We start from the raw sequence: 12,710 nt of genomic DNA, 5'->3' as shown, positions 1-12,710 counted from the left end.
TAAACTTGGTCTTGGCTGGCTGTTCTCGCTGATCTTCTGCGGGATCGGCCTGTTGCCGTGGTTCCCAAATGTCTTTGCTGGAGTTGGAATTGCCCTGCTCTTGCCGGTCCGGGCTAAGTAATCTGCTCGGGTTTGCTCTCGGGAGCTTTTGTTCCCTGCAAGCTTTCCGTACAGGTTTGGAGGCTGAGAGTGAAAATGGTGGCCTCCCAATCTCTGCCCCGGAGGAGCTGAGAACTCGGGGCCCCGCTCCTGAGTGAGCCCCCAGAGAAAAGCAGTCAATCACTCCCGTCTTCCCAGTCTCCGGCGGCACTCTGTACTCACCTGGCCTGTGACCGAGCGTTTCTATCTCTGGCTTCCGACTCGGTGTGGAGTCTCCAAACCCAGCAGATCCCTGCGGTGCACTCCCGTGCTGCTCCTCCTGGGGGAGAAAGGGGAGTCTCCCCGGATCTGCCGCTTATGGGTCCCTGCTGGAGGAGCAGTGGCCCGACTGTGCCGTGGATCACGGTTTATGGCAACCCCGAGCTGAGAGCCCGCACCTCGGTCTGTCTCTGCAGCCAGCTTTCCCGCTCTGATACCTGGGAGCTCTGCTGCACTCAGGCCCCCCCATTCTTTCTGTGACCCCGAGGGTCCTGAGACCACACTGTCCCACGAGGGTTCCATCCCCCGCTTAGCCACTGGAGCGACGTCCTCAGCGGAGCAGACTTCTAAAAGTTCTGATTTTGTGCTCTGCTGCTCTATCAGTTGCCAGAAGTGGCAGAAGGAGCCCCAGCTGTATATCCTCCTGAATATCACCTCGGATTCACTTCTCCACATGTTCTACCTTCCAGAAAGTGGTCGCTTTTGTGTTCAGAGAGTTGTTGCTATTCTTTTCTTTGATCTCCTGTTGAGTTTGTAGGTGTTCAGAATGGTTTGATCCCTATCCAGCTAAATTCCTGAGACCAGATGAAATCCAGGTCTCCTACTCCTCTGCCATCTTGCTCTGCCCCTGGGTTTCCAGATATTCTTAACTCCATAGTAAAGACATATTTAGATTTTAGAAAGATTATCTTTTATATTTTACATTCTTTGGGCTGATGAGTTCATGTATTTAAGACATATATTAGCATAATGAGACTATGACCAGTTTAATGATATGTTTCTTTCCAGTTGCACAGGTTACTCAGGTTCATTAGTGAACATCTGGAAAATACAGGAAAATCTCAAAAAGAAAATAAAAATCACCTTGAACATATAATAGAAATAGAAAATAGGGGCATTGTCTTCATGTTTGTCAATAATACGTGGTATGTTACTGGGCACATTGAATGCTAGTTGGAAACTGCTTTGTCTCAATCAACACTAGTCACATAATATAATTTGAGGGTATTGAAAGGCCCTACCTAAGTAAATAGATCTTCTTCACCAGTTGCCATGGTGCCACCATTTCCTTCTTATGTGGTTTAGATGACAAAGGTGGGGCATTATTTCCAGAAGGGCCTCATTACAATACACCTGTTATTAGGGTTCTGAGTGACATCTGATCTTTTTTTGTTAATACATTAGCAAGTTTTAGTTCAAGAAATTAGTTCTTGGCTTATTAGAACCTCAGCCGTATTTGTTATAGTAAGTATGAATCTTGCATACTTATTTATAAATGGGCATAGGAAACCAAGGCCTGAGTTTAAGGTATTGTTCAAAGGCCATAAAATGGCTGGTGGCAGAATCGGGACCATAACTGAGGGTTCTTTTTTTTTAATTAGAAAAAAATTATTTATTTTTAAAATTCCAGTATAATTAATGTGCAGTGTTGTATTAGTTTCAAGTGTACAATATAGTGATTCAGCCATTACTCAGTGCTCATCATAATAAGTGTACTCTTACTTCCCATCCTCTATTTCACCCATCCTCCCACCTCCCTTCTGGTAACCATCTGTTCTCTGTAGTTAAGAGTCTGTTTTTGTCTCTTTTTTTTTTTGATCATTTGTTTTGTTTCTTAAATTCCACATGTAAGTGACATCACATGATATTTGTTGTCTTTCTCTGACTGGCTTATTTCACTTCACATTATACTCTCTAGACCCATCCAAGTTGTTGCAAATGGTAAGATTTCATTTCTTTTTTATGGCTGAGTAATATTACTGTGTGTGTGTGTGTGTGTGTGTGTGTGTCACATCTTTTTTTTTTTTGAAAGATTTTATTTATTTGACAGAGTGAGAGAGCACAAGCAGGGGGAACAGGAGAAGGAGGGGAAGAAGCAGGCTCCCCGCTGAGCATGGAGCCCACTACGGGGCTCAATCTCAGGACCCTGGGATCATGATCTGAGCTGAAGGCAGATGCTTAACCATCTGAGCCATCCAGGCACCCCATATATACCACATCTTTGTCCATCTGTGGATGGACACTTGGGCTGCTTTATTGCCTCACAGTTCTGGAAGCTAGAAATCCAAAATTAAGGTGTTTACAAGGTTAGTTTCTTCAGAGGGCCATGAGGGAAGGATGTATCCGGGCCTTTTTCCTTGACTTGTAGATGGGCAGCTTCTCCCTTTGTCTTTTCACATTGTCTTCCCTCTATGTATGTCTTTGCAGCCAAATTTCCCCCTTTTATAAGGACACCAGTCATGAGCAAATTACTCTAACCGTATCTCACATGACCTGAGCCAATGAGTGTCTCCTCATCTGTGGAAAGAATAGAATTAAGATAACATGGTTTCAGAATTTCTAACCCATACTACTGTGAGAAATAAACCTACTATATAGACTTTAAAATTTGCTTCTTTTGTTTGAGGGTACATAGACAAAATATTATGTTCAGAAGTTCCTTGGGTCACTTCATCAGTGTGGTTTTGTTATTCATTTGAGATACGGTTAGAGTAATTTGTTTCTATTACATTTTTAATTTCCCATCCATGTGAAACATTAACATAGTTTTGAAAGTCAGGACTCTTAAAAAAAGGCATACTCAGTGCAATAGTTAATTTTATGTGTCAACTTGATTAGATCATGGGATGCCCAGATACTTGGCTAAAAGTTGTTTCTGACTGTGTCTGTGAGGATGTTTCCAAATGAAATCACCATTTGAATTGGTGGACTGAGTAAAGCACTTTGCCCTCCCTGATGTGGGTAGACATCTTCCAATCTGTTGAGGGCCTGAATAGAATAACAAGGTTTAGGAAAGAAGATTTCAACCCTTCCTGCCTGACTGCTTGAGCGCGGCACTGATCTCCTGGCCCCGCACTCCTGGTTCCCAGGCCTTTAGACCCAGACTGGAATCTCTACCATCATCTATCCTATTAACATCTGGCATTACTGGGGTACGTTTGTTACCATTGATGAACTGATATTGATACATTATTATTAACTAAAGACCATAGTTTATATTAAGCTTCACTCTTTGTGTTGTACATTCAATGAATTTTTACATGTGTATAATGAAATTCATCTACCATTACAGTGTCATACAGAACAGTTTCACTGCCTTTTTTTTTTTTAAGATTTTTATTTATTTATTCATGAGAGACAGAGAGAGAGAGAGAGAGAGAGAGAGAGGCAGAGGCAGCGAGAGAAGCAGGCTCCCCACGGAGCAGGGACCCCGATGTGGGACTCAATCCCAGGATCCTGGGATCATGACCTGAGCTGAAGGCAGATGCTTAACCAACTGAGCCACCCAGGTGTCCCTCACTGCCTTAATGATCCCTTGTGCTCTGTCTATTTCTCTCTCCTCTCTAGAGTATGTGACTCTTGGTCTCGGGTGGTAGGTTCATGACCTATGTTGGGTGTAGAGATTACTTAAAAATGAAATCTTTTATTAAAGTTTTTTTTTGGAGGGAGAGGGAGAAGCAGGTTCCCCGCTGAGCAGGGAGCCCTAGGCAGGGCTCAATCCCAGGACCCTGAGATCATGACCTGAGCTGAAGGCAGACGCTTAACCAACTGAGCCACCCAGGTGCCCCCAAAATAAAATCTTAAAGATTTAAAAAAAATAGCACACTCTACTGACTGAGCCAGCCAGGTGAACCAGTCATGGCTTAACTGGGGAAAGGAATCAGCCATCACTATAGAAATGAGATTGCCTACCCTGTGGATACTGAGAAGCTGAGGGCCTCTGACAATATTGTAATAATATTTGGGCCTAGAATGTTGCTACTTCCAGGAGCAGGGATTGGGCCATAATTTGTGACCTTCAGAGTTAACTGACTGTGTTAGGAACACACTGTAATCTGTGCAAACTGACCTGCCTTCTATGCTTCATGTGTTTTCCTTAGGGTTTTCTCCTTTTTTAACTTTGAGATTTTTCCTTAACCCTTTGTAGTCTTTTTAAAACAAGGCTTGTCTCAGCTATAATCAGGAGAAGCAAAGGAGGAATTTTTGGCAAGCAGTTGAACCAGACTATGAAGGGAAGGGGCAAGTCCCTGGAGCATTTTAGTTGTGGCAGTGGGAAGCAGAATGAGAGATCCTCATGGGAAAAGGGGGACCCAGGGTAGAGAATTGGGGCTGTTGGTCAGTTTCTTTTTGGTTTTTGGAGAATCTCATTCCAGGGCTAAAGGCATGGAAATTTTATGTTTTATTAAGTGAAGCCACATTCATTTGTATCTTTGCTTCTATATGACTTACTTTTCTGGACCTTTATTTTTCAGTCCCTTTCAGGCCCTTTATCTTTCAGAAAACTAGTTTCAGGTAGTTTTATGGGTTGTCAACCTCCCTTTTAAAAGAGTCCCAGCCAGGCACCCCTATAGTGAACAGCTTTTAAAAGATATAGTGTCTCTTTCTGAAGAAGATGTCAGGCATGTTTACTAACTGTTATAAAGAATTGAGGCTTTTTAAGCTCAGGTCCTCACTGGTATTACAGCCCATGGCTAGGAATTTGTCTTTATACTGCCCTATGAGAGTTGGGGGTTTAGAGAAACACTGATACTCTGGCTATTGCTATTGTTGTGAATTTAAAAAGTCCTTGGACTCTGACCTAGGAGTCTAGTGTCTTCTATCAGCATCCATAAAACTGTGGCAGGCTTACTTAGTAAGCTTGTGAGTAGGGTAAAATCACAAATCCTCAGTTCTTGACATATGGCATTCAGATCCTTTCTACCTCAGTCTAACTTCAGTCTAACAGACACTGGTGTCATGCAGGCTTCAACCACCTCTGCACAGGTACAGCCTGATGGCACGTTGCCAGGCCTGTGCTGTTGTACTTCTCACTTTGTGCCCTAGGGGTTCTCCACAACCCCTTTGTGGTGAGAACCTGCTCAGCACATAGGCATGCAGAGGTGGGTAGTGCAGGAAAGCAAACACCCATGGAACCATACAGGATGGTTCCATACAGAAGGATGATATTTTCATTTACTGAACTGGCAAAGATTGTGGGAAGAGCAGGATTGGGGGAAGATCAGGAATTTTGTTAATTAGTTGACTAATTGTGTGCTATATACTATTGGATGATCCAAAGATAAATGAAATATCGTCTCTTCTCTCAAGAAAAAGTAGGGAAAATAGAAACCATCCAGAAACATCAGTAATTGTGTAGGATATTTGTAGGTGCCATTGAAATCCAAAGGGAGAGGTCACGAGGGCAGTTGGGTATGTAAGTCTCAAGTATGGTGGGATATCCTGACTCCTACCGGAAAATAGGTCGAGAGCATTTATAGTTTGATTTCAGTCAAGTAGGAGGCAAGGTCTTCTGCTTCCAGTAAATTTGAGCCTTGAAAATAGTGGAATGTTCAGGTACCCCCATCACCCAGCTTCAACAATTATCAGCTCATGACTGGTCTTGTTTCATCTGTTTTTCTCCATTTACCTACACATGACTTTTTTTGGGTAATATTTTAGAGCAAATTATAGATATGATCATTTCTGTCCTAAATACTTCAGTGTTTCAAGGCCTATACTCTTTAAGGTTATTGTTCCTATTTCACAGATGAGGACACGGGATCAGAGAAGATTAAATAAGTTGCTCAAAGCTATGGAGTAATAAAGTCGTTCAGAGACAAAGTTAGTTCAGTTATTATCTGAATCATCACCCCTTTTCCTTGATTGCTCTTCCCCAGGTTGGTGTGGCCTAGGAAAGCAAAAGTTCCATATCCAGTATTTTAGGGATCTTTGAGCTAAGATTAAGTACATTCATGTGCACAGGCTCAAAATAAAGGAAAAAAGCAAGCATTTCAACTTTTATTAGTTTGGAACTTCTGTTAGGAGCAAGGGATTCAAACTTTTAAAATGTTATCGGTCTGCTTTATCACAGCTTGTCTTTATTAAAAGGTAGGAAAACTTATTGTCCTGATTCTACATGTATAACTTTAGTATAAAACAAACTGCATCCATGTTAGGTCCTATATACTTTTAAAATATATTGGTTTCATTTGTAATTATGATTCCTAATAAGATCAAGAACCTTCCCACTTGCACCCATGAAGATCCCTACCATGTCTGTCTTGTTTAATGTTTCTTCATACCTGGGATGGCCTCACACTGTGTAATGCACATAGTTGATTCTCAAATATTTGTCCATTAAGTGTACTTTATCTAATCCTAAGAAGAGACTTTGGTAATTATTGTGACATCTTCCTATCTAAAATTGTGTGTGGTATTTAGACATTGTGTATGATTTTAAAATTTGGGCGAAAAGAAAAAAGCATTTCTGAAGAACTGGACTAATGGTTAAAAACAAAATGGTATAAACAGTGCAAGCTTTTTTGGGGGAAGAGGGATGGGATGGTTGGAATTTTAAGAAATGATAGTGTCCTTCAGTGTGAATAGCTGTCTTCTAGGTGGTTGCAAGCTAGTTCACTTCCTTCATTGCCTTCAGAACATTTGGGGAGTCTTTTGTTTGAAAACTTGTATGTATACATTTTAGTCCAACACTATGAAGGATGAATCAAATGTAGCATGTAATGTGTTATAAAAGGCGATAGGTCCCTTGCCTTATTCATTCTGTACTTCATTTCTTCCATTTGTGTGACTGTATCAGCACAGGCTGAATATAGTCTACTAAATTCAGTAATGAATACAGTTCTAGAACCAATGATGATTCCAGTCTACTGGTTAAAACTCTATGCCTGCTAACTACATAGAATTGATACACAGAATTGAAACAGAGACTTTTTGATCATCAGTTCCCAAATTCAGTCTCCTCTGCTTCTGGGGTGCTTGTCCAAGTACCCAAACCGTGTTTTCATCTTTTGGTCCAGGATTTTGTCCTAATCTAAACTAAAATCTATACTAAATTATTCTTTTGTCAATCCCTGGACACCTGGCTCCCACAAGAACCTGTTATTCAGGTTTTTGTTGTTCTACACAAGCCACCACATTCTTTACATAAAGATGCTATTGTTTATTTATGTAAATCATAGGTACATATTGATGGTCCTTGACCTACTTATACAGAGTAGAGGTCTGTTTGATCATAAGAAAAGAAATGCAAGTCGTTTTTGTTCTGCTTTTGATTATAAATTATATTATAAAATAAACACCATTTATTCGCCTGGACAAGATACATACCGAAAAACAGTTGATTTGATTGTCCAGTAAGTTTAGAGCAATTCAGTTATAACTTTTGTCTCTCCTCAGTTTGTCTCTCCTGACTAGTTGAATTTCCCTTGGTGGGAGTTTGTTCTTAAATTGAACTGACTTGTTTAGATGGCATTGTATTACTTACAAATGTTGCTGGTTTTGTACTCTTATAGAGGAATATTATTTTCTAGAACAGAGTTCTCTATATCTGTATCATTGGCGTAGTCATGGAGATGACCCAAGAAATGAATTTATTGATCTTGCTTTTCTTTAATTACTTTATTCTTAGGGTGTGGCAGTAAAATTGCTGCAGCAGGTTCAAACCTCATATCCTACACATGAAATTTCCAAAGGAAGTGAGACGATAAATTCTTGAAGCATTCTGAGACAAGTGAGAAATTTCCTGCAAATCAAAATTCTCTGCAAACCTCTGCATGGCTTTTCTTGGCCAAAGTATATTCCATGCCAATTCCTAAACTAATCACTGCCCAGGGGAATGGGATTATATTTAGCCAGTCAGGCTAGCTACTGGAGCAGGAGTTGAGATCAATTTCCCCTGAGGCACATGGGCTACATGGTAAAGGGGTGGATACCTGAATTGGTATAGTGGCTGGGTATGGAACCAGCAATGTCAGCAATGTCCATTGTTGGGGATGGAAGGAAGCAGGAGAATTTAAGAAATATCAAGGTGGCAAATATGTTAGTGATATGGGGAATGAAGGAAGAAGTTTGGGATGATATGTGAGTGTCTGGCCTTGGCAGTTGGGAGCATGGTGAGCTATTTGATGAAATAAGAAACCAGAAAAAAGTAGATTTAGTGGAGGAAGGTGGTAAGCTTAGTTTTGTGTGAGTTGAACTTGAGGTGCCAATGGGATATCCAATGGTAGTCTGATGTGCTCAAGAATAAGATTCAGCCTAAATATACATATCCAAGGTGACATCAGTATTAGAGAGAATTAAGTGGGTGAGATAACCCAGCGAGTGAGTGGGGGAAAAAAAAAGAGGAGAGAGTTTAGAATCACTGAGGAAGAGGAAGAGAGCAGATGAGAAAGCACTATAAGAAAGGTAGGAGGAGAAATCTGGAATGTTTGTTATTAGAGAAGCTGAGGGATGAGAGCATTTCAAGAAAGTGATGATAGTTACACTGTTAAATGCTGCAGAGAAATCCGGAGATACAGACTTAAAAGTATCCATTGGATTTAATGGCAAGAGGTCCCCAGGTGACGTTGACAATAACACTTTTGATGGACTGCTGGGGACAGAAGCCTGACTGCACTTGTCATGAGAAGGGAGTGGAAGAGAGATTTAGAGAAGGTGCATGCAATCAACTATTTTAAAAGTCAAATCTAAGTGTTTTTTAAACAAAGAGAGACTTTAGTGTGTTTAAATGATGAACAGCTATCTGATTCAACATAGCTGACTGACTCAGTTCACACCTCTACTCCTTTCCAAATTTTGCATGGTTTAACAGTAGGGTCTGGAGCAGCACTGGAAACCATGCACATTCTATTGGTAAAAGAGGAACAAAGAGGGATTTCTGGAAGATATAAAGGGAGGGATTGGATTTTTGGTAAAAGCAATGATACCAAAAACAATAGAGTGGGGGAGGAATATTGAAAAGTTGAGTTTTCTCTAAAGAACCTTGGGAGGAGGAAGGAGTCGTTAAGAATAGGCTGTGGGCAGATGGTAGGATTATTAATTCCAAGATTGCTGGAGCTGAGTGAGGCCCAGAGAGTGTCCCCCTCTAAACTATAGCTGAAGACAGCCTTGTTTTTCATAAATGGCAGGGGGTCGGGGTGGGGAGGGTGCATCTTCCTTGGAATGTCTGAACTTTGGAGCCAGAGACAGTTTAGTTTCTAGTCACCAAAATGGGCACAGAGATTTGCCTTATGAAAGCAAGTTCCCCAAGAAGCATGAGAGGCACTCTCTTGGCTTTACTTTTCTGTCCATTTACCATGGCAAGGGCTCTGATCTCAAGATAAGGATGCAGTGATGTTAGTACACTAACTAGAGATGCTTCACATTTATAAACTTGAGTGGGTAACTAAAAATTATCAGATTTTTGTTAATAGCGTGAAGAACAAAACTAAACTAGTAAATAATTATTGGGGTGCCTGAGGGTGAAGGGGGGGCAGAAGGTGTATTTGAGCAAATCATAGCTGAGAACTTCCCTGGTCTGGGGAAGGAAACAGGCATTGATGTCTAGGAAGTAGAGAGGATGCCCCCCAAAATCAATAAAAATAGATCAATACCCTGATATATAATAGTGAAGCTTACAAATTTCAGAGATAAAGAGAAAATCCTGAAAGCAGCTCAAGACAAGGGGTTCCTAACCTACAGAGGTAGGAACATTAGACTTACATCAGACCTATCCACAGAGACCTGGCAGGCCAGAAAGGGATGGCATGATACATTCAGGGCACTAAATGAGAAAAACATATAGCCAAGAATACTTTATCAAGCAAGGCTGTCATTCAGAATGGAAGGAGAGATAAAAATCTTCCAAGACAAACAGAAACTGAAAGAATATGTGACCATCAAGCCAGCCCTGCAAGAAATATTAAAGGGGATCCTGTAAGCAAGGAGAGAATCTAAGATTAACAGAAACAGACAATCTACAGAAACAGGTCCTTCACAGGTAATACAATGGCACTAAATTCGTATCTTTCAATAGTTACTCTGAATGTAAATGGGCTACATGCTCCAATCAAAAGACACAGGGTATCAGATTGGATAAAAAAACAAACCCATCCATATGCTGTCTACAACAGACTCACTTTAGACCTAAAGACACCTCCAGACTTGAGGGGGTCGAGAACCATTTATCATGCTAATGGACCTCAAAAGAAAGTTGGGGTAGCAATCCTCATATCAGACAAATTAGATTTTAAATGAAAGACTGTAATGAGAGATGAGGAAGGACACTATATCATAATTAAAAGGTATATCCAACAAGTACTAACAAGTATAAATATTTATGCCCCTAATTTGGGAACAGCCAATTATATCAACCAATTAATAACCAAAGAAACACATAGATAATAATTTAATGATAGTAGGGGACTTCAACACCCCACTCACAGTAATGGACAGATCATGTAAGCAGAAGATCAACAAGGAAACAAGGGCTGTGGATAACACACTGGACCAGATGGACTTCACAGATATATACAGAGCATTCCATCCTAAAGCAACAGAATACACATTCTTTTCTCTAGTGCACATGGAACATTCTCCAGAATAGGTCACATACTAGGTCACAAATCAGGTCTTAACCAATACCAAAAGATTGGGATCATTCCCCGCATATTTTCAGACCACAATGCTTTGAAACTTGAACTCAATCACAAGAGGAAATTTGGAAGGAACTCAAACACTTGGAGGTTAAAGAACATCCTACTAAAGAATGAATGGGTCAACCAGGAAATTAAAGAATTTTAAAAATTCATGGAAACAAATGAAAATGAAAACACAACTGTTCAAAACTATGGGATACTGCAAAGGCGGTCCTAAGGGGGAAATACATAGCCATCCAAGCCTCACTCAAATAGAAAAATCCCGAATTTAACAACTAACTTTACACCTTAAAGAACTAGAGAAAAAGCAACAAACAATGCCTAAGCCATGCATTAGAAGAGAAATAATTAAGATCAGAGCAGAGATCAATGAATTAGAAACCCAAAACACAGTAGATCAGATCAACGAAACCAGAAGCTCGTTCTTTGAAAGAATTAATAAGATTGATAAACCCCTGGCCAGACTTATCAAAAAGAAAAGAGAAAGGACCCAAATAAATAAAATCGTGAGTGAGAGAGGAGAGATCATGACCAACACCAAGGAAATACAATTTTAAGAACATATTATGAGCAACTATATGCCAACAAATTAGGCAATTCAGAAGAAAGGAGAATTACAGACCAATATCCCTGATGAACATGGATGCTAAAATACTCAAGATCCAATAGTACCTTAAAAGGGTTATTCACCATGACTAAGTGGGATTTATTCCTGGACTGCTAGGGTGGTTCAACATTTGCAAATCAGTCAATGTGATTGATCATATCACATTAATAAAAGAAAGGACAAGAATCATATCATCCTCTCAATTGAAGCAGAAAAAGTATTTGACAAAATACAACAGCCTTTCTTGATTAAGACTCTCCACAGTATAGGGATAGAGGGAACATACCTAAATATCATAAAAGCCATCTATGAAAAGCCCACAGTGAATATCATTCTCAATCGGGAAAAACAGAGCTTTTCCCCTAAGGTCAGGAACACCACAGGGATGTCCACTCTCACCAGTGTTGTTCAGCATAGTACTAGAAGTCCTATGTTGTACTAGAAGTCCTCAGCAATCAGACAACAAAAATAAAAGGCATTCAAATTGGCAAAGAAGAAGTCAAACTCCCACTCTTCACAGAAGACATGATACTTTATGTGGAAAAAAGAAGAAAAGGAAAATTTTAAAATGAAAGATAAAAGAATCATGAGAAAAAACCTCAAATTCTATGTACTATTTTCCTTTAGTGCTGGAATTTTGCAGTTCTGGGTGCTCCATAAACGTGGTATTTGCCTGCTGTTCCAGCTGTCCTTCTGGGGGAGGGGTCTGCTGCACTGATTCTCAGGTGTCTTTACCTGGGCGGAGTTGTACCACCCCCTTGCCAGGGTGCTAGTCTCAGTGTAAGTTGCTTCTGGTTGTTCTATCTGGCTTTTGTTCCCTGAAGGCTTTCCATGCTGCTTTAGAGGATGGAAATAAAAAAGGCTGCGCCCCAATTTCTAGCCTCGGAGCTGAAAGTTCTCAACCTCCTCTCTTCCGTAAACCCTCAGGGAAAGGCAGTTTTCACTTTTGCATGCCCCAAACTCTGCAAACTCCCGCGGTGCATGTCGGTGCTGTTTCTCCCAGGGAAGGTGGAGGGTGGCTGCATTTCTGCCCGCATAGAGAGTGGTCGCCCAATCCTGCTGTGGCTTGTGGTTTATGGCAATCAGGGCAGCACCCCATCCTGGGCTTCCTGACCACAGCCAGTTTCCCCACTCCAATGCTTGAGAACTCCACTGGCTCAAGCACCCCATTCTTTCTGAGACCCTAGGGATCCTGAGACCACACTCTTCCACCTAGGATTCTCCTCCGCTTCACCACCTGGGCACCTTTCAGGTAGGGATGGCTCTCACTTGAACAGATTTCTAAAAGTTCTGATTTTGCACTCCAGGGCTATTACTTTCGGGTTGTTGGC

This window comes from Mirounga leonina, unplaced genomic scaffold, assembly GCF_011800145.1.
Source record: "Mirounga leonina isolate KUSES-001 unplaced genomic scaffold, KU_Mleo_1.0 Mir_125, whole genome shotgun sequence".
Lineage (NCBI taxonomy): Eukaryota > Metazoa > Chordata > Mammalia > Carnivora > Phocidae > Mirounga > Mirounga leonina.
The sequence above is the reverse complement of the archived record's forward strand: the minus strand, read 5'-3'. Positions refer to the sequence as shown.